Source organism: Panthera uncia, assembly GCF_023721935.1.
Source record: "Panthera uncia isolate 11264 chromosome A1 unlocalized genomic scaffold, Puncia_PCG_1.0 HiC_scaffold_16, whole genome shotgun sequence".
Lineage (NCBI taxonomy): Eukaryota > Metazoa > Chordata > Mammalia > Carnivora > Felidae > Panthera > Panthera uncia.
In genome coordinates, this window is record NW_026057576.1 from 40,240,930 (window position 1) to 40,265,526 (window position 24,597).

Consider the following 24,597-nt stretch of genomic DNA (forward strand, 5'->3'; position numbering starts at 1 on the left):
CAGGCTCTGGGCTGATGGCTCAGAGCCTGGAGCCTGCTTCCGATTCTGTGTCTCCCTCTCTCTCTGCCCCTCCCCCGTTCATGCTCTGTCTCTCTCTGTCCCAAAAATAAATAAACGTTAAAAACCACTGGTAGTTAGAACTATTCTACAGGTGATAAGTGAATCTGGTAGGTTTTAAATCATTTATCTGTAACTCTATAACACTGAAAAAAAGGAGAAATAATTTTCAGTTGTATTAAATTAATGATCACTAAAACTTCATTTATGTTATAATTCAATATTTCAGTAATTATTGATGTGGTTTTCTGATAATTTTAATCTTTCTTGTAGAAAAGATAACTGAAATATTAATCTTTCTTTTATTTTGTGCATTGACCTATTTTAGAAAAGACATAAGATAACCCCTCTTACAATAGCTTCCATATTCACAGCCTCACCAAACGAAATAACTATTCTCTACCTTTCCTGTAAAAAGGAGTATTCCTCATTCATTTATTGGGTGTTCTACAATATATACCTTAGTTGATTTCTACACAAACCATCACCCTTGTTGAGCTATGTAATTGACTTACTGACAGCAAAATTGGATTGTTGGGGGAAGAAGTTTTGGTTAATAGTATACTATGTAACTTTAATTTTGTGCAGTCAAATGTTTGTAGTCACTTTTTTTTTACATCTAACATGGGAACCAAATGACCAATCCTCCAGCTCTGACCTTGAAGGAGACGCTTTACTAGTTGTCCATGCAGATGCTGGGCTAAGAGCTGCCAGTTAGCTAGGATCTAGCCGTGGATGGCAGAGACTAAAGACTGAATAAAAGCTATAGTAAGACAACACACAAGTTTGAAAGGTAGGTTTGGTCTTTGTTTGGTAACTTTGGCCAAGTCAAAACTCTTTGGGTTACAGGTTCTTCACTTGTGAAACGGATTGACTCAAGGGATTTGAAATGGCAGCATGAAGACCAGCAGAGAAAAAATTTACCTTTGGACTACCACTCATTAGCTGGGTGGTTTTGAGGAATCTATTTAATCTCCTAGAATGTCAGTTTCTTTATCAATGAAATAGGTATTGTGGATTCAGTGCAGTAATAGTTACACAGTTCCATTTACAGTAGGCCCTTTACAACCTGAAAATTTCTTCTAGCTCGAAATTGTATGACCACTAGACATTTTAAATTCTTTTCTATAAAGTAGTTTCTCTTCTAATTGTTGTTTGTCAAATTCTTCCTGCAAGGTTTTAAAGGGCCCTAATGTATTTACCTTTTAAAAATATGTTCATTGAACAAGGGAAAATTATAAGCTTTTAAGCTATGTTCTTGGAACATAAATTATGATTTCATAAATTATTTTCTAAAAGTTGCCCCCCCAAAAGCCCCCAACTGAGTGAAAGGCAGTTAAACATCAATCCTCTTCACTGCACACCATGCAAACCAATATTAGAGAGCAGAGCATTGGAAGAGGAAAGAGGTGATGGGCCCTCACACAGGGAAAGAGAAATTGTATTGTACAATGATCCATGGTTGGAGCGTTATTTATAGAAGTAAACAATGCGATATCCGGTATCTCTCTGACAATATTTGGAAGAATTAAAGTAACAGAATCAAGATCATTCTTAATTTAAGATTTCTTTAAAACAGAGTTTCTCAACAGGGGCACTATTGAGATTCTGGACCACTTAATGCTTTGTTTATGGGGAAAGGTGCTATCTTGTGTATGATTGGCTGGTTAGCAGCATCCCTGGTTTCTGTCCACCAGATGCAAGTAGCACTACCACCTCTGGTCCTGACAGTAAGAAACATTTCTATAATATGATGGTTTCTCAAAGAAAACAAACAAACAAACAAAAACAAAACAAAAACAAAAACAAAAAACCAAAAACAACACACACACACACACACCAACAACAAAAAAACCCACAAAAAAACTAAACAGAATTATCATATGACCCAATAATTCCACTTCTAGTGCACATACCCAAAATAACCAAAAGCAGAGACTCAAGTAGCTATTTATATACCAATGCATATAGTATATTATTCACAATAGTCAAAAGGTGGAAGCAACAGAAATGTCCAGATGTGGTATATACATGCAATAGAATATTATTCAGTCTCAAAAAGGAATGAAATTCTGATGCATCCTAAGGCATGGATGAGCCTTGAGAACATTATGCTAAGTGAAATAGACAGGTGCCGAAGGACAAATACTGTGATTTCACCGATATGAGGTACCTAGAGTAGTCAAAGTCATAGAAACAGAAAATAGAATGGTGTTTTTCAGGGTTTGTGGGAGGGAGGAATGAGGAATTATTATTCCATGGGTACAGAGTTTCAGCTCAGGAGACAAAAAAGTGCTGGAGATGAATGATGGTGACGGTGGTGATATGCAGATACTTAGTGTCACTGAACTGTATGCTTAAAAAAATGTACGTGAAGTGTATTTTGCCACAATGAAAAAAAATGTCTCTAGACATTACTAGTTATTCCCTAGAGACTGGGAAGAAGGGACAAAATCACCCATGATTGGGTACCACTGCTCTACAACATAATTTGTATTTACATTTCTTTAATTTTTAAGCAATAACTTTATTTCCCATAATGTACTGCTATTTCTTTCACATTTCAAATGACTTTCTTACAAGGAAAACATTTTTTTCTTCAAAAAATTAATGTTTATTCATTTTTGAGAGACAGAGACACAGTGTGACCCATGGAAGAGCAGAGAGAGAGGGAGACACAGAATCAGAAGCAGGCTCCAGGCTCTGAGCTGTCAGCACAGAGCCCAGCACGGGGCTCGAACCCAAGAACTGTGATATCATGACCTGAGCCAAAGTTGGACACTTAACTGACTGAGCCACCCAGGCACCCCATTTTCTCCTTGTTTAACTGATCAATACTACTTTTCTCCCAAGCCCATTTTTAACTAGAAACAGTCTCCATTTTCAAGTGAGTCTTTAATTAGTACAACAGAAAATGACTTTCAAAGACCAACAAATACGTGACAAATCACTAAGCATCCTGGCATGTCTGATATGTAGTGGGTTGAATGATGGTACCCAAAAATATATGTCAATGTCCTGATCCTGGCACCTGTAAATGTGAATTTATTTAGAAAAAGGGGTCTTTGCATGTAAAACTCAGGTAAAGATCTTTAGATGAGATCATCTTGGACTATCTAGGTGGGCCCCAAGCACAGTAACAAGTGTCTTTATAAGGGACACATAGAGGAGACACAGAGAGAAGTCAATGTGATGACAGAGGTAGAGATTGGAATGGATGCCACCACAATCCATGGAATGCCAACCAAGGGTTGCTGCAACCACCAGGAACTAGAAGAAAGGCATGGAAGGGATGACTATCCAGAGCCTCCTGAGAGCATGTGGCCTTATGAACACCTTGATATTAGGCTTCTAACCTCAGAATTGGGAGAGAATAAATTTAAGGCACCCAACTTTTGGTAATTTGTTACAGCAGTCACAGAAGACTGATACAAAAAGCAATTACAAGTTGTAATTCAAAACACCACACTCCCTGTTCTCTAAAACAAGATTTCACATATTTAACCTTATCTCAAGCATAATGTTGATAGGAGAGACCACGTGAGGCCATACTTTTTGCCTTTTAGGGATGCTGCTATAGAGTGTGTGTTTTTACCCAACACTAAAAGCATCATATAGCATTGTCTGTAGCCGTCCTAAACATGTTCATTTAGAGACCTCAGAAATATGTAAAGGAAGGTGCCTGCCTCTGTTCTGTGCTGTTAGGGCCATTTGACTGGGATACAGGAAGCTAGTTAACATGCAGGTACAGTAGCAGACCCCGGCACCTGTATCGCAAGCACTAATCAAAGTGCTCCTTCATGGGGTGAAAGAATCGCTATTTGTAATGCAATAATTAGGCTGGGTGGAAAGGCCTGTAAAGTAAATCAATCTAGTCTGCTCTTGAGATCTGACTCCATTCTCTTGGCAGATTGTTAACATAATGAGACAGAAGCCTACAAGAGGTCCCGCAGAAAAAAAAAAAACTGGTGTCATTTCTTTTCCTTCTGTATTTAATTCTACAAAGGTTTCTCAGGACATAACTGAGATTAAAACCAATATAAGCTGTTGATAAAACAAGGGATTCTAAGCTTACCAAGAGGTTCTGAAAAGGATGAGCTGGAATGCAGTACTAGTCTGAACCCATTAGTCACAACTTCTGGGTTGTCTCGCTGCAAACTCTCAAAAGAACACAAGAATTCCCAGCAAGTAAGTATAGCCGAGGGAAAAACAGGGAAGAACATCCAAAGGCCAGCTTGAAAATAGCGGGTTGATTAATCTGAAGTTCAACAAAAGGAAACAAATTAAGTGCTCTTTATAAATCAGGACAAGACTTTCAAAAGCAAACTTATTTGTTCTGTCAAACATGTGCTGAATTGGCAAAATGTGCCGACCTACTCCAACAATAAGCTGTCTCTTATATCCAGCAAGATTCACATGCAGTCTTTTAAAAACATATGTCCGTGGAAATAATTTTCACATATGGACAAATTATTTTGTAACTTTTCCATGCTTCGAAATCCTCTTTCTAGAAATTCTACCGTGTACAGATTTCTTTTCCTTTTCATAGGCATAAAGAATTAAATTAGACTCCTCTTTTCCTCTACTTGGATATTTAAAATTTTTCATTGAATTCTATTTTCTGGTAGTTTTTGTCTGGAATAAACAAACATACACCCTAACTAGAAGTAAAAAATTACACATATTTGCATTCCATAACTTGCATCAGACTGACATTTATGTGAAGACTTCAGATATCTTGAAGAATACCATCAGACTCAGTCAATGAGACTTTTCTGGATAGAATGATGCCACATGCTTTCTCTCTGATCAGATTTTTGCAACATGGCTGCTGTGAACAAAAATACTGTATGCTAATCTGTGTGTGTATGTGTGTGTGTGTGTGTCTTTCTCTTTATATATAATTATATATATATATATATGTAAATATTATATATATATATATTTGTGCATGCATGTAATACATATATACTACATATACATGTGCTTGTATGTTTCTACATTTTGTTGAGGGTCAGGCTACCAAATGCTTGAAATTAATTCAACAGAAGTTAAGAAACCATAAAATTCCTAATTATCATGATTATCTTTTTGCTTGACCTGATATTTATTTATGTGCAGAATGAAACTGTATTTTTTAAATATTTATTTTTGAGATAGAGAGAGAGAGCGGGGGAGGGGCAGAGAAAGAGGGGGACAGAGGATCCAAAGCGGGGTCTGTCCTGACAGCAAAGAGCCCAATGCAGGCTTGAACTCATGAAAGCTCGAGCTCTCAAACAATGGGATCATGACCTGAGCCAAAGTCAGACATTTAGCCAACTGAGCCATCCAGGTGCCCTGAAACTGCGTTTTTTTTAAAGGGCAGCTTCAGAAGCCTTCAACAACTGAGTTTACTCTTGATTGTTGCCTCTATTATTGTTTGGTTGGTTTTGTTTATTTATTTACTTTATCAGTAACAAGATAACTTTTTAGGCTTTTGTACGCTGAATTTAATTTATCTCATATTCTGTGTTAAGGCATAATCATAATTAAAAATATAGTAAAAAAAATGGCAAAAATGTTCATTTAATGCTGGTTAACTCTGTGCCCACACCATGCATGTTCTACTTTAATCCTGATCATGTCCATTCCCGTGATACAGATATTGTTATTTGCTTGTTTTCATATGAAGAAATGAGAGTCTAACAAAAGAGTAACTTGCTTAAAGCCAGGAATCTAGGAAAGGCACAGGTACGGGGTCTGTTTCTGAAGCACATGTTCTCACCTGGGAAGTCCTGCTGCTGCAGGAGAGCTTATTTATTTCTACTTTTCTTTTACATAGATCATGTTTCATTTCGAATGGCAACATAAGCAACGCTGACGCATACAGAGTTCCATGATATGAAGTTAAAATTTCCTGATTTGCTTGAATACATACTTCCTTTAAAAAATGAACTCGTATTAAAAAAAAAAAAACTTTGCATGAGAGAACGTTGGAAAATTATGAAGCACTAAATATACTTCAATTATATTTTAGCAGTAACATTTCTATCACTAAAGGTATTTAAAAGGAAATTAAAAATAAGCTTTTCAGAACACAGATTTTAAATTTTGGAAAATAGGTATACTAATGCCCTGATAGTAAAGGAAATAGGAACCAAAACATTCAAATGGAGGGGCACCTCGGCGGCTCAGTCGGTTAAGCATCCAAGTCTCCATTTCGGCTGTGCAGAGCCTGCTTGGGATGCTCATTCTCCCTCCCTGTTCACATACACACACACTCTCTAAATATATAAGTAAACTTTAAAAAATAAATAAACTTAAAAACAAAATGTTCAAATGGATAATGACAAAGCTTCCAGTTTTCCAAAGAAAAACATAAATTGGAATCTATGTCATATGAATTCTATTTGAATGTTTCAAATTCCAATATCACCACTATCATTTTTTAAAAAATGTTTATTCGTTTTTGAGAAAGAGAGCATGAGAAGGGGAGGGGCAGAAAGAAAGGGGGACAGAGGATCTGAAGCAGGCTCTGAGCTGACAGCAGCAAGCCCAATGTGGCACTGGAAGTCACGAACCCTTTGAGACTGTGACCTGAGCTGAAGTCAGATGCTCAAATGACTGAGCCACCGAGGTGCCTCTGTATCACCACTATCATAATGGAATGAGACTCCCAGTGATGGAAAACAAATCAATTTTGAAAAATAAAATGCCAAAATATACATATGTATAAATGTATATATATATGTATATTACATATGTATATATACTTATGTATGCATAGATGTATAAATATATGTACATATTGTGTGTTTTTTTCAAGATAAATTTAGAACAAACAATGAAATTATACATTGAATACAAATTAGTACGATGAAGTTGTTATTTCTAGGAAAAATGTCCTAAAATAAATGCCAGTATAGGTTGCCCAGAATTTTAATATTTCAGTTTACTACTATCATGCAATGCATTGTATTATCATTATATTTTTGTTAAGTGCACGTAATTCTATTCAAGGCTTACAATTGACCCAATTACATCCTTCTAGGGATTGCCTTTCCCCCTCTTGCTCATACAAACAATATCACAAATAACTCACTGGCTTTGACTCTGAATTTATATAATGGATTATATTTCTTCGTTTATACAATTAATTGAACAAAGTGTTAGCATTTTAATAATTGGCCTCATGAATAATAGTTATATGCTAAGATAGATCAAGGTTTGTGATAAAGACCTGAAACAGTCATTGTCAACTCTCTTGGCGTTGATCACCTTTGGATCCAGAAGAGTTGACGGAATTAAGAAATCATTTGTTTTCTCAAGACGGTCTATATACATTTGATAGACAAATACATTAAATTAAATTAAGAAAGATTTTTCCATTAGGTAAAATATTTACAGCCATACATTCTCATTCATTGATGCTGATTCAGTCCATAAAGAATAGAAAGTAACAAAACATATCTGCCCTATTATTTTTTCTTTTAACAATACTAAAAATGCTTCACTACACTTCATTACACTCATGGTGCACAGTTTAAAAATCATTTTTTTCTGAATATTTTTGCATACTCAGGAATGTAAGCCATACAGAAGCAAAACTTTGAATAGATGCTTAGTTCTGATTAAAATAAGCTTGTTTATGAAATGAAATTTGAAATCTTCATTTATGGATGAAATAAAATTGCTGTACATTTAGGAAAAAATGATAGCTTCAATTTTGTAACATGCCTTCACTATAGTTAAAGCATAAACTGATGTTTTACATGTGACAGGCAGTTTAGTTGCCTGAGGCTAAGCTGATATAAGCCACAAGACTAGACATTTCTTAGGGCTGTTTTCTTTCTGTAACATTTCTGCCTTACATAGATAATTCATGTTTTATTAAGAGTCTAAATAAAAACAAATTTAGTTGGATTTATTCTTTCCTTAATGTAAAATGTAAAAATGAAAAGAAGGTAAGCTTCTGGCACTTAAGTAAACTAAAACAAATGCAAAAGGCAATTGGGAAGAGGGGAGAAGAAGATTTCCAATTTATTTATAAATTATAGTAAATTATTATAATAGAACCAGGAAGAATGATGACAATGGGAATGATGTCTTGAAAGAACAGGACACTGGGAAGTGTAACTTTTAGCATAGGAAAATAAACTCACATTTCCATTATAATAGATACTGTATTGAAATATATTCTAGAGAAACAGTTCTCTGTATACTAATTTAGAAAATGCAGTGGCTCCCTGTTGTATAGCAGACCTCTAGGACCTATACATCTTCTGTGACTAAAAGTTTGTACCCTTTAACCAATATTAGCCCATTCCCCCTTTTTCCCAGTCCCTGGAAACTACCATTCTATTCTCTGGTGCTATGAGTTGGATTATTTTAGATTCCTCCCCTAGGTGCTCTCATGCAGCATTTGCTGATGACGGATATGTTTATGGTATAGGTTACGGTGATGGTTTCACGGGTGCATACTTATCTTTAAGCTCATCAAGTTGCATACATAAAATATATGCAGCTTTTTGCATGTCAATCATGCCTCAATAGAGTGGTTTAAAAAAAGAAAGAAAATGCAAGTGACATGAAGCACCGAATCTGCTCATTTTTGTTCTATTTAGAGTGTCTTTTTATTATTATTTTTTTTAATGTTTCTTTTGAAAGAGGGAGAGAGACAGAGCACAAGCGGGGGGAGGGGCAAGCCCCAGGTTCTGAGCTGTCAGCACCGAGCCCGATGCGGGGCTTGAACCCACAAACCATGAGATCATGACCTGAGCTGAAGCCAGACACTCAACCAACTGAGCCAACCAGGCGCCCCTAGAGGGTCTTAAAATATTCTCTTCATTTGGGTATATATTAGATTGGTATTGAAATATTGGTGCACTGAAGCCTATTGCCAATACTTGACACTTTACCATTATTTTATAGTTTATAGCAATTTGTGTTCATGAATGCTAACATATAAAAATTTAGTTAAATTTGTATATTTTATTTTATAACTTTTAATATCCCTTTAAACCTGAAACTATAAAATATACACCTTTTCTCTAATCAAAAAGCAGTTATTCCAGAAATGCTTACAAAGGGTTAAATTTATAGTGATCTTTTATACGATATTTTATGAAATAGATAACTCAGTTCTTTCTATTCATGAAAATATATAAGGTTTCTTGGGATGATTTTACATCCTAGGAATATTATACATAACACATGTGCACACAAGGACATCATTTTCTAAAATGAAGAACAAAGGCAAAATACATGGCATAAAATCTGCTGCTATTGTAATAATGTTTATAGGAGACATGGGAAAGATTGTTCTCCATGCTGGCATTAATCAAATTTGTATGCTAGCACATTTCTCCAAGCTTAACTATATGTTGATTCAACATGTTTGTTGCTTATGTTGACTTCCTCCTAAATTATACAGTTAGCTAGAGGAAAACAACAAATCGCCCAGTCCCCCATCACACCTAAATAAAGTTCACCTCATCTATCTTAGAAGGAGAAGCTTGAAAGTGCCTGTGAATTGGTGTCATGTATGGCATTTTTCATCAATAAATTCATATCCCATATATATTAAAACTTGGCAAACAAGCCTCTTTTGTATGTGAAAATATATTATAGAAAGAAATAAAAACTAATATGCAGTTTCACTCTTCTCTACCCAAAGACAGAAATATAGAATTACATGAGAAGCACATATACTAACAAAGGAGAAAATAATATATCATAAGACAGGATGACAATTTAAAACTTAACCAAGGATTTAATTCCATAAACCATATAAATAATCATAAACATAAGGGGGCTATAAAAAACTTGATTCTACTAGTAATAAATATATTCAATTGTTCATTATTTAAAAGTCCTTCATCTCATGGCTACTTTTTCTTGGCCCTGTAGGCATCTGACTTTAGACAATTTCCTTTGAAGTTATTCATCAGCTATTGATCACAACCCAAGTGTCTGTAATGAAATACTTTGATTAGGGAAGAATAAAAAGCACACTTGGGGCCAAAAGACAGCTAACATTATGTAAATGAAGAGTTATTAATAATAGTTGAGCCAAAACATGAAGAGTAGAGTGTGTATTTGAACAGGAGAAAATACTCTTTAGAAGAAATAATTTAACTTAGAAATGCTTAGAAACCTGGGAGTTAAAGCAAGACCATGAAACTCTGGCATCATCATTGCCAACTTCAAGAACACCTTCAGGTGTAATGGGTTATGTTGGGTGACAGAGATACAAAGATACTGAGTTAGATTCAAAGACTCTTTCTTCAAAGTTCTTATGACTCAGTCTAATGTTGGTCCAAATTCATACTCTTATCACTTACTAGGTGCACAAATTTGGACAAATTCATTAACCTCTTAACCTCTTTCTTTTTCTAGAAAAAGAAACTATTTCTTTAATAATACAGAGTAAAGAAACACTTTGATCCCATGTTTTTGTGTTTCGTTTGTTTTGTTTTGTTTTTAGTTAGGATTGTATCAACTGAGATGTGTAAAGTGATTCCTGACATACGTGGTAAATATTACATGCTTCACAAACATGAAAACACTGGTAACTGCTGGAGGGGTAGCATCAGTAATAGTTATGAGTTATTAACAAAAACATATCTATATATCCAAGACATAATGCAAATGCCAAGTGCCAAACGATGTGTTAGACAGTAGAAATATCAGAGGTTGTGACTGATAAGCTAAGGCTGGAAGGCTATGAAAGATAAGAGGCCAGCCATTACTTTTTTTCTTTATCCTGTTAAAACTTTGGAAACCAGAATTGAGATAGTGAAGAAGCAAGGAATTTAGTTGTCAGGGCCAGGACTAAACATAGTCAGTTATCAAATGCCTCACAGGTGCTGCCCATCAAGACAAGACAATGGGTTGTTGGTTGACATCTAGCTCAGTCATAAAGCCTCTCATATTTTGGTGTTAGGTGGGCATCAGTCCACAGATGTTGGGCTCAGCATTCTAAGACTCTAAGAAGACAGATGTTAAGACCTAGGGCTACGGTCAAAGCTTTGAGCCAAAGGTAAGCTCAAATCTAAGTAATCTTGCAAACTAGTATGTGCTAAGGTTCCCTTAAAGTTTTCCCCCAGCAAATATTTTAATTTTAGTAACCCTCCCCATTACCCTAAGAGATATGGAATATACCATTGATGTGAAAGAGGTGAACTTAGCATGATCATACCTGGTCCTCAACCAAAGCATATAGCTATAACAGAGTCTCGGAACTAAGTAGTTGCCATTTAAGAAAGGCTCAGGTTGATAATTTCAACTTCTTTTTGCCATTTCCAACATACAGAACATCTTTGACTGAGTTTCTTACTCTAAATATTTGTGCTGTTGACTTATTTCACAGTGCAGAATGAGGAGATACAATGATGATGAGGCATTTAGGAAAAATAAGGGTTAGATCCCAAAAGCAGGATATAAAGCCACTTGGGAAGCTACAGTAACCCTCACGTCCTGACAATTTAAAATGAACTTGCCTTAGTTTAGGCAGCACTTAATTCTCTCTACACTTAAAGGGAATGCTCATCACATTTATTTGCTAGGACCGATCAGCATAGGGATAAATGAGATTACATAGGCCCTCTTACTAAACTCAGATAATAAACATTAATTAATTAACTCATCAATGAAAATAACCCATAGAGATTATCAAGATTTTAAGGATGACAAATTAGTAACAATGGAAAAGAAACATGTTCCTCTCTGCTCAGGTCACTCATTTGATTGAATGCAAGGGGGTGTTTGGCAGGATTTTATCTAATCACCATCAATTAACATTTATTGAATGCTTCATGAATATATCACTCTGTATTGAATTGCCAAGCAATGTAATAATGATTTACTAGTTAAAATATTTATATGATTTAATACGCTTTCCTTGATATGCCATGATAAGCACCTCTTTCTTGTTCTTCCTGGAAAATTACTCTGCTTATTTATTAACTTCTTGTTGTTACACCAATTTCTTGATGCCAATCTTCACACCAATTGACAGAATTTTCTTATCTTTTGATTCTGTGTTTCCTTCTTGATTTTCAAGGAAATGTTCAAATTAAACACAGGGAAACCCCTTTATTTTTAATTCTTCTTTTAAACTTAGAAGTGTATGTGGTGATTCAGTTCAATATACTTTTTTCTTTTTGTCTAGTCTGGTTTGAAACAGCTAGGCAACAACTGTACATCTGGGTGGTGTTCCATAAGACACTATTTCTTCAGGCATAATATTGGTTTTAGAAAAATTAACAGCCATGGAAAACTATAGGCTGATACTCACATGTCTCTTAATGACAACAAGTGAAATCGATATTCCAGTTTCCCATATAAGAAAGGACCGTGAACATACACTACCACAGAATCATTTTCCACCTCAAAAAGATACAGATCTATTGAAAATACATGCCTTCCTCAGTATAAGTTTGTGACCCAAATAATGGACACTGCTTTCAGCGATAGGAGAATCAAATTTGCAATTAAACCCAAGACCCTGTAGCTCAAAAGTAGAGTGTTGATAAAACAATCCTTGGCTTCAAAAATAACACCCAAGAGCAAAATCCATGACATTCTGCTGCTGTTTTGATAGAGATCACTCATTCTGCCCCCAACCAAATTTTCAGAGGTTTGGTTTTAGGGAGATGATTATACCACCCAAAAGTGTCATAGTAGTTATGGTGTGCTCTGATATATCTTTGGGAAACATACCATTTCTAAGTAAGCTCTTGGTTCAGGGACAAGATCAGAATTGAGATTGAAAGCTTTAGCCATAAGATAGTCTTCAGGCTTTTTCATTTGTAGGATATAGTGAGATGTGCTGGTAGAAAACACGACTTGACAATTGATTTACTGCACAACTTCCTGGAAGGAGGTTTTTCCAATCCACTGGAAAAATAACATAATATTTTCTATACCGCTGTTATTAACATTTACAGACTTAGGGAATCATGGCACTGTGAAGGACAGCAAGCAACTACACATTTAAACTGATGATCTTGCCTGGGTGGCGCAGTCGGTTAAGCGTCCGACTTCAGCCAGGTCACGATCTCGCGGTCCGTGAGTTCGAGCCCCGCGTCAGGCTCTGGGCTGATGGCTCGGAGCCTGGAGCCTGTTTCCGATTCTGTGTCTCCCTCTCTCTCTGCCCCTCCCCCGTTCATGCTCTGTCTCTCTCTGTCCCAAAAATAAATAAAAACGTTGAAAAAAAAAATTTAAAAATAAACTATATTCATGAGTATATTTTATACTATTTTAAAATATGTTTCCTAGCCTCCACAGTAATTAAATGCAACTCTATCAAAGAAAAGAAGTATTTAGCATTCAGAAACACTTCTGTTTCCAGTTTCAGTTTACCTCGGACAGGATACATGGTATCTTGTGATTTTTTTTCTAAAGCCAAATTTCAAGTCCCCTTCTCTAAGTAAGCACATGAGTTAACAGATATCAGAGAACAGAGCTTGATTAGTAATCTACCCATATGTGGCTTTATGAACAAAACAAAACAAAACAAAACAAAACACAACAAAACAAAACAAAACAAAACAAAGAAGCAAACATCAATTCCTTCTCTGGTGCCTGGAAATTTCACTGTCAAATACATTGTTTTGAGTCAAGACAGTGGCCTTTGAATGTTGATGTTAAAATGAATATGTTTGCAACATGAGAATAATATGTTAAAAGTAACTGCCAATGACTAATTCAATTTGTATTCTAGCAAAAAGCCCCAGTGCTGTGATACAGAACATGCATGTTTTGATGGGATGATAGAAGATGTACAAGAGGGAATATATTATTGACAGAGTCACAGCAGAGGCAAATTTGAGATCTCCCCTCATCTAAGGAGACATATGTATTTTAGAAGAAGGATGTAGTAGTCAAGGTAACAGGATGTCAAAGAAAAATATTAGTGTCTTTGTTATATTTTCTAAGGCTAATTCTGACCAACGATTTGGGTTGAGACAATTAATCATTCAATACACATGTGCATACCTGTATATATAAATAACTGAAATATTTAAATACTGTCAGAAAATGAAATATCAAATCATTTAAATACTGTCAGAAAAGAAAGTATCTTCTTATGTAAAATAAATAAAATTTACCACAGTGATTTAAAAACATTAATGGATTTCCCTGTGTTTTTAAAATCTGTGGGTTAAAATTACCCAATGGTCGGCCATTAAGACATGTTTAGTAAATGCAATCATCAATTGATTTGGCATTATATGAATTTATTATACAGTCTGGGATGAGATTTGTGGCATTAAGTCTGTACTATTCAACATATAACTGGAACTAGAATACTTTTTTTTTTCTTACTGAAAATTAATACATAACTTTCTTTGCACATGATATGAGAATGTTTTATATCTTCTATTATTTATTGCTCTGGTGCAGCAATTGACTGAATTTGATTTCACTTCTAGCTCCAGGAGAAAACAGAATGCACTGTATTATTCTGGTACCATAAACAATAATACCTAACCATCCACTTTTTAAAGAGAAAAGCATATATGATGACAAGACAGCAATGCCCTTTGCTTTGTATAACATTTACTTTTACTGTAAAAGATGTATGTTTTTTTGACTTGGCAGCCTTTATACCTCTTTTGAAACACTTAAAGCTTGCTATTATCTGTATTTTAGTAGCTCTATTTCAAGAAGTGGCTATCTACAGAAATGTTAATACAAGCATAAATGTATTAGTTGTCTCTTGCTGCTGTAACAAATTACCACAAAGCTAGTGGCTTAAAACAAGCCAGGTTTATTATCTTACTTCTATAGGTTGGGAGTCTGATTCAGTTCTTATTGGGATAATATGAAGGCAATTCAGGGCTACATTCCTCTTCAGGCTATGTTTCCTTGCCTTTTCCATTTTCTAAAGCCTGCTCGAATATCTTGGCTCATGACTCTCCATCTTCAAAGCCAGCAATGTTACATGTCTCTGACCATTCTTCCCTGGACACATCTCCCTCCAACTCTCCTATTCTTGTCTTTTCCACTTTTAGAGACCTACTGATTGCATTGGGAATACCCTGGTAATCTAAAAAAATCTCCCTATCTCAAATTATTTAATTTATTTACATGTCAAAGTTCATTTTGCCATGTAAGGTGACCTGGTCACAGATTCTGGGGATTAGTATATGGAGTTTTGGGGGAAGGGAGCATTGTTTGCCTCCTGTACAAATAAAAATATAAAATATTATTTAAATTCACATTAAATTGAAAACTACATAGAATTAACTAGTTAACATAGAATTAACTAAGAAAATTCTGATACACACATGCAATGCAACATTACACACCTGTTACAAAGAAAAAGACAGCCGCACATATAGTGGAAGAGAATATGATAACAATATTAAAAATGTTAAATACAAAAAGCAAAGTGTTCTCCAGTATGTTTGTTAACACAATTGAATTCGTGGATTCAGCTCCACTATGTTCAGATCCAAGTCTATATATTGACTTCTTATAGGAACGAATTTATATGTATTGAGGAAGAAGAAAATTGTAAAATAAGGTAAACTGAATTGCAGCAACCAGCGTATTATAACTTATTTTATTAAAGGTCATATGGAGACTGTGATATTCAGAGTATTCTGTTTTTCAGGCCCTATTCTTGAGCATTGTGGAGTCCCAAAAATAAAGAAGAAATTCAGTAGTATGTTACCTTAAAAGAAGTGTTATTTAACGTTCATGTCTTACACATGAAAGATTGTAAAACCCAAGACTGGTAGACACTGGGTTATGTCAGTAATTTTGGAAATAATGAAAACTGGAGTTAAAATTACATTTGAAATATGTTCATTCTTTACCACCAATTACTTATCCCTCTTAAAACCCATGGTCACATTATTGGAATCATTTATACTCTTAGCCTTGAGCTTTTTGGAGCCTGCTCTATGCTCAGTGTTTCAAGGAACATCTGCTGCAATAGTTTCACTTGATTTTTTAGCCCTTGTTGGCTTCTGCTCTGGACAGCAAGCATACTGCTGAGATTTTATTCAAACTCACAAACAGCAACTTCACTTCTATTTTATGTCTCTGCTTCCCAATTCCCAGGTTTATGACATTGCATGATCCCTTTCCAGCTCATGAAGTTTGTTGTTTTTTTTTTTTTTTCCCCTCTCTCTTTCATTATGTTCCTCCTTCATGGGTTATAGAGCAAGAGTACAACTTAGTAGTTAATCTGAATTTTTAATAGTTATATAAATAGATATTTGGAAAACTAAAAGGGGACACTTCATTTGCATTTGTTGAAATTCTGAACTAATTTAAAACTAAATCAAGGTTTAAACTAAATCGCTAAAACTAAATCAAGGTAATTTTCATATTTTATTATCTCTAGGACTATTTGTCTTTTGACTTTATCAGAGGCATTAAGTAGTTAAAATTATCATATAATGCATTTGTTAGATCGCAGTGAATGAAAAAAAAATAAGGTTTTTATTCCATAAAAATGATAGTCAAGAGAAATGGAATAAAACAAAACATAACAAAACAAAAAATCAGCATTTTTCATTTTGCACTCAGCTTAAATATGATAGATAGGGTCATGTTAATGCTTGTTAAAATACAAGTCTGAAATTAGAGTTCTGATTTTCCTTAAAATAGCCTTCACACAAATATGATGATTTTCATTTATTTAATGTGAAAATAAATATTATAATGGGCACAAGGAAATGAAAAACGAATACAGAAGAACTTCCTATTAAAATTTTAAAATAAGATTTCCTTTTAAGAGGAATATGGACACTGCCACACTTTGAAGACAAATCATTTGGATAATCTTGTCAGTTCTATACTAGCAATCTTATCTTCAGATGACTCCATTTTTTTTTCCTATTGCTATTAGTTTTGAAGATAGAATTGTGGAACTATTGATGTTGCATAGAGATCACATATTTTCTAGTACATTGTAAAAAAATTGAAGCCTTTGGATTGGCTTTTTCTACATAAGCTAGAAAGGCACGTATTATATTAAATCTATGAGAGATGCCTGGATGGCTCAGTCAGTTAAGCGGCTGACTTCGGCTCAGGTCATTATCTCACAGTTCCTGAGTTCAAGCCTGGCATCAGGCTCTGTGCTGACTGACAGCTGAGCCTGGAGCCTGCTTCGTATTCTGTGTGTGTGTGTGTGTGTGTGTGTGTGTGTGTGTGTGTGTGTATGTGTGTCATTCTCTCTCTCTGCCCCTCCCCCACTTGCTCTCTGTCTCTCAAAAAAATGAACAAATGTTTAAAAAATTTATATATATATATATATATATATATATATATATATATATATATATGCAAAGAGCAAATGGTCAAATTCAGGCTTCAATGTCAAATTCTAAATACTTAAGTCCAGTTTAGTTGAGAAAGTACTTGCAAAAGTAAGAGGCCAATTAAAATATCAGATTACCCAAACCTTGAGCTCCGATTTTGTTTGCTGAGCTCTTGGTTGTTTGTTGTCAGTGAATGTGTTAGTAGTCCAACATCAGTATGTTTCCAAATTGCACATCGGAATTTTAGACAGAATGAGCTAGTGTTGGGTTTTTTTGTTTATCTGTTTGTTTTGGAGGTAGGTGGGGGACGAACTGTTTACTCTTGAAAAACCTGACACTAGAGTTTTTTTGGGTTCAAAAAGGAAGCTTCGTCTTGAAATAAGGTGACCTTACCAAGATATTCTCAAAAAAACAAAACAAAGCAAAAACAAAAACAAGATAGAAGCAAGCAACAACAAAAACAAAAAGACACTAGAAAAAAATGTCCTTGGCTATTTTTAAATTATATATTTTACAATAAATGTTTGTATTGTGTGCTTCATGTCATTGCTATATTGCTTTGAATAAAAATGGTGGCTCTCTTAGATTAAAAAAAAAAAAGAAATAAAAACTAAACTGTAAGTCATTAAACTTTGTCCAACTTTCTTTGGAAATTTTCTGGCCATTTTAATACTATAAGCATCTATGCCTCCTTTTTTAATTCTAGTGTTTACTAAATCTGATTATCATTTTCCCAAGATATTCTTTTTCTATAAAATCATTCTTTAAAATAAAGGAACTGGCTTTAAATAAATCAAATACACAGAAAGTCAGATGTATAAAAAACTTGAGTCATATTTATTTTTGAGAAGAAAAATTCTTCTGCAAAAACATTTCAAGTCAAAACTAATTGAAAGATCTAAGACATGAAGTGTATTCATGTATGTGTGTTTCTATGTGTGTGTGTAGGCAGGTGTGTGTGTCAGTGAAAAACAGATACTGCTACTTGATTTATACTGTTTTGAGCTCACTCATAATAATGTACAAAATAATAGAGTCTGGCTTGTAAAGGAAAATATATAAACTATTCACAAATAGTGGATATCAATCTAGCTGTTTAACAAAATCTTGTTACATAATCTCAGGGGTCATATTTCAATATAATACTTTTTGTTTTTCAATGAGCAGGGACTTCCTGGGAATTGAAACCTCTATTTGGTTCTTTTACCTTTTCTCTAATGTAGGAAGGCAAGTGACATTCCTGAGTGAAAAAGACAACCCATATGCCACTTTTCCAAGAAGTTATTTTGACAATATATTCACCCAAAATATATTTTCTGGGATATATACCTCTAGAAATTATTCCCATTGCAAATATAAAGGTGTTCTGCTAACCTATGTAAAGTAGACTATACCTCATTCATCAAACAATAAAATTATATTAAATTTTATGGGAGAATATGAGTTCCTCTCTGGAATTTTGAAGGTTTCATCACAGTCTACACTGTCTAATCAAATAGAACAGAAACTATGTGCTACATGAAAATTTAACTAAATAGACATAAATTAAATAACATATTAAAATTATATATCTTAGCCTTTTTTTGGAATGTTTCTAGTGAGTGAGAAAAAAGTGAGGCAAGATGTTAATAAAAGTATTACCATGAAGAGCTTCAAATATAAAACCCTACTTATGCATGGTGAGGCAAATTACAACTTAGACTAACATTTTGCATCACGAGAAATGTTTTATAGTCAGGAGCAGTAAAAATTAACTTTTAAAAACTGGATTTAATTTCAGTGGGTTACTACTAGAAAAAAAAAAAAAAGCTCAGATGATTTGTTTTATGCTGCCCTAAACATTATACGCTTCTTTAGCATGAATAATCTAGACATACTTGGACCATTCAAATTTCAGAGAGAAATGCTAAAGATCAAAAATAAATGAATAAGTGGCATTTGTGTTTCCAATAGGAGATATAGATATACACATACACACAGATATGTGTATATATATATATATATATATACACACACACACACACACACATATATATACACACATACACACACACATATATACACGTATAAATATATGTATATATTCATATATGAAATATATAAAGGTGTATATATGAAATATATATATGCGTATATATGAATATACAAAATAAATAGATGGAGAGAGAGAGAGAGAAAAGTCAGATGTACACAAGCAGCCAGAGACAGAAATCTTACCAGTGCTCCCTCTTGGCATTTCCTTCCCTTTGTCCTTTCCATTCCCTGCTCCATTTAAACCTCTCTGTCTCTCTCCCAATAATGTACATTACCTTGCATTAACAAGGTAAAGCATTAGCACCACCGGGAAAGAATAACAGCAGGAATAAAGAATTAAAAGAAAGGTTTTTGTTTTATTTCGTGAGTATGAACATGAGATCTGGAGGAAAAAAAAAAAAGTGATCCAATTGTCATTCTTTCCCTGTAGCTGTGTGAATGCAAGTTCTTTACTTAAAGCCTCTGAGCTTCTGTTTCCTTATCATTAGGCAGAGCTGTTACGGAGGTGAGAGATGGAATGTATTAGTTGCATATTTAATGTGCTCATTTTAATGATGGTAGTTATGTTTCCATGCTCTAACCAATGGGTTCTGTCTCAGTATAAAAGATAAAATGTGGGGTGCCTGGGTAGCTCAGTTGGTTAAGTGTAGGACTTCAGCTCAGGTCATGATCTCGTGGTTTGTGGGTTCAAGCCCTGCACAGGGCTCTGGGCTGACAGCTTGGAGCCTGGAGCTTGCTTCAGATTATGTGTCTCCCTCTCTCTGCCCCTTTCCTGCTTATGCTCTCTCTTTCAAAAACAAATAAACATTAAAAAATTTTTAATTGAAGAAAAAAAGATAAAATGCTCAGAACTGTGGTAAGTCTGGGAGTTCTACTGTATAGTTGTACTTCATTTCAGTTCTTAAAGAACACAAAGAATCACCTTTATCATTCATTTATTGAGCATCAATTATGTGTCTTATTCTAACCATAGAAAAAGAGTAGTTAAAAGAAAAAAAAAAGCTGGCACAAGTGAATCTTATCTTCTACTGGGGAAGAGAGACAATAGACATAATAAATGAGTAAGGATAACACAGTGATAACTGCAAGGTAAAACAAAGCAAAAAAAAAAAGAAATATGAAATATTTGGTGCAGAGTTTGAAAGTTTGGACTGAGTGCCAAGGGAAGGTCTCACTGAGGTAACATGTAATAAAAACTCAAATGAATAAAAAAGCAAATGAATGAATGAGTTTCACCATCTGGACTAGGAAGCTAGCAACCATTCATCACATTTTCTCTACAAGAAAATTTATTTGTGGTTCTAAACAACTGACTTACAAATGAACACAAGCTGAAATATACTAGAATCAAACTATATTTTCTAATTAAACTGAAAGTTTTGCTAATACAACTTGCTGGCTATTCCAAGTTCCAGTTGGCCTTAAAATATTCAAAAGCAGAGTAGCTAAACAAGATCATTTGTAACTGCCAAATACAATTCAATACATTACCCTAAAGAAGCTATAGCAAGAGTGTAGTGATACCTCATAATGTGTAAAATGTTTGATTTTAAGATAAACCATCGCATTTTCTATTAATTATTTTATGTATCTTTTATAACTACTACAACTCTAAGGACATGTATGAAGACCAAAATTAAATATTCTAAAGGAAATGAAATGGATGTTTTCTACAAAAATAAGAGTTGACAATGATCTGTTGTCTTTTATCCCCTTATTGGCTGTGCAACCAAAGATAATAGGATAATATCCAAATTTGTAGAATTGATGCTTAATAACTTGGGAATAGATAATATTATTTTTGTAGTATTATCAGGAAAAGGTTCATATCAAATTTAGTTTTATTATGTTTACTGTTCTTTAATAAATCTTTTCTACACTCCTTTTTATAGCTCATGATGTCATCATTGTTTAACACCTCTGCAAAACATTTAAAATAATTGTCCAAATTAGCTCATAAATGTAATGATGAGGGGCTAACATTATAAACCACATGTAAATTCCAGTATTGGAGTATTTGGATTAATTATTCTTTCAGATTATCTCTGCAATGGCTCATTACTTTTAAATATTTCTGACATATGTAGGTATTATGTTTCATAATATTTGACATATATATGTTTAATGATATAGCTAAATCATAACTCTAAGTGAGTACAGCCTTCCACACACATTTTTTAAGACCATAGGCTTTCTCCTCTTCAGTAATAAAGAACACATGGAAAAGGATATACATCTCTCCTTTTTAAAAAAAAATTGTTTACATTTATTTATTTTTTGAGAGACATAGAGAAACAGAACACAAGTTAGGGAGGGGCAGAGAGAGTAGGAAACACAGAATCCGAAGCAGGCTCCAGGCTCTGAGCTGTCAGGAAAGAGCTCCACACGGGGCTTGAACTTACAAACTGTGAGATCATGACCTGAGCCGAAGTTGGACACTTAACTGACTGAGCCACCCAGGTGCCCCTACACCTCTCTCTTTTACCCAGTAACTAGTCAGTCTCCAAATCTATGTTCAAACTCCCATCCCTAACAGGGACTCTCTCCCTCTCCTGATATTTTGTTCTGGTTCCCATATTACCTTGTTCTAAAAAATTATCTTGCTCTAGTTATTGCCTAGGAAAGAGGACAGAAATTAAACATATTATCAAATAAATACACAAATACAACTTTTTATAAATGAGAAGAAGCAAGGAAATAGTGCATGCTCTCTTAGTATCTCCACTGCTTAATATGTTGTTGAGACCTAGTGAAATAATGGATGCTACAACCATGAGCTTCTATGAATGGGTGGATTTAAAGTTACATGAATGATCCTGTGTGAATTCAAAATAGAATTGAGTTCTACTTTTTTATCCTTAGCTTTTTCCTTTCATTGCTGTGCACATTTGATGCCCATACCAATTAATAGTGTCAGTCAAATTGCAATGGAGTACATTAAATCTCTGTGAGGTAAGATGTTCGTGGGACTTGTTGAAGCTCTCATAGCCCTCAACATCTCCTGCAATGCAAGGGCATAGAGAGTGAATCCTGCTAAATATTATTTTTGTTCCTGAAATCATTTGACCTCTAACTATTGCTCATGAAAGATTGATCCGTTAGTTTGATGATTGTTTCCTCATTGTATAGTTTATTCTAAAGGTGATAAAATTAATAGATTTTTGAAGGTTACATCAGATTCCTAGGCTAGTGGATAGCTACATAAATGTTAATGCTATATAATATAAATAAAAACATAACTTTATACTAGGGTATAGATGTTTCATATAAACAAAAGGGTGTTGTTTATCAATGATGTGTTAAAGAAAACATGGCATGTTATTTTATAAACACGGGGAACAATTTCAGAGTCCAACAATGCAATAAGTAATGGAAATGAAAATATTAATACAATCAGGGGCGCCGGCATGGCTCAGTCGGTTGGGCGTCCGACCACGGCTAGGGTCACAATCTTACAGCTCGTGAGTTCAAGCCCTGTGTCAGGTTCTGTGTTGGCAGCTCAGAGCCTGGAGCCTGCTTCAGATTCTGTGTCTCCCTCGGTCTCTGCCCCTCCCCTGCTCATGCTCTCTCCTTCAAAAATAAATAAACATTAAAAAAAATAGGAAATATCAATACAATCAATAAATAAATGGTATATGACTACATTTCTATCTATCTATCTATGTATCTATCTATCTATCTGTCTAATCTGGTTTACTTAGGTATTCATGCAAACTGGTTCCATTTCTATCACACCACCACTTAAACTGAGATTATATTAATTGCTATTTACTGAATGTTATAATAAAAGTATAATTTTGCCATTTTTTGTGGCTTGAATTAAGATAAAAGACTCCCATTTTCTTTCTAGTAAGTTTTCCTTGCAACCTAAAATAGCATGACCTTTTCTTGAGAACCAAGGAAACATCAGAAATTCAAATATTTTTAATCATTTAAATTCTATTAACTCATTGTTACTACCTCTCCCCAACCCCAGCACGATAATGTATAGCCGAGGAATTAAGTCAGGTATCAGCAAATGATTGTGAATTTTTCCAAAAGCAGTGGTCATATTGCCCCTATTGGAAAGAGCAAGAATGATAAATATTTGTGGTCTTGTAGAATTACATGGACGTAAGAACATAAAAGTTAGTATCTTTGGAGCAGAAAACAACAAGCACATAGCAACAGCTATGACAGCTGTCATAGCACGCCACTTCTAACTTCAGCCCTAAATCATTATTTAGGTGTGTTTTTGCTTCACTAAGCTGACAGAGATTCTCTAGAATATGGTATTTGGTATTTCTTATCATACGTATGGGGTCAACTTTTGCAATATGTATATGGCCAAAATTCTAAATTACTTCATATCACACTGCATCTGCTATTTATATTTTCTGCTATCTTGACCATACTTTTTCATATCTGAAGTGTTAAATTATCTCACCAAAGTGATCAATATTTTCCTTCTCAAGGTTATAGGTTTTGTTGGTATTTCCTTAATGCTAACTATGGGTTTACTTGGGTCTCAAAGATATGATTTAAATATGAGGTGATTAATAAAAAGAATATGTAATAATGAGACATTTGTTTACCTGAAAATAAGAGGATCCATAATTTAGCCATCAACATGTTGTATTTATAGTATGCTTGAGCCATATATAACTTATAATTGGGTTTCAACTCAATAAATTAACTCAATTATTTACATGGCCCTGTAAGATGTTATAGTACAGATGATATACATATCTAATTCATCATTGTGCATGTAATGTGCTATCTGTTTCTACAACACTCTACTTCCCCATAATAAAAAGTCTAGTCTTTATCCAATTCCTCTAGGTATAAGGTGTCAATAAATAATGCAGAGACAAATAAATGCAACAATAAACAGATACTAAGGACCAATAGATCAATATGAATGTGCATTAGTGTCTGCATCTCAGACTTGGTTTAACTGAAAGAAAAGCTCTATTTCACATGCATGCCTTGCCTGCTTCCTTCTTTCAACATCTTCTGCTTTCCTAGATATACTAAAGGATATACTTAGGATACTAGTGTACAGGAGCACCTGGAACCTTCAAAACATTTCATAAAGAAAAATAGAAATAATAGATTATTCCTATCTGCAAGAGTTATAGAAACTGCTCTAAGAATAGAGACACTGTTTTTTGTACAAAATAGGATTAATACATTTCATGCTTGATCTTATCAGGGAGAATCAAGAGGGGAGCTGTAAAGCATTGAGAATAGGTTTATATCTGAT

At 34.3% G+C, this 24,597-nt stretch overlaps 1 protein-coding gene across 1 annotated transcript in view; it reads right to left on the bottom strand.

Annotated features, from left to right (window-relative positions):
* The window catches only part of LOC125933853 (protocadherin-9-like), a 768,436-nt gene that overhangs the window by 382,566 nt on the left and 361,273 nt on the right, over positions 1-24,597 (bottom strand). The window lies entirely within an intron of this gene.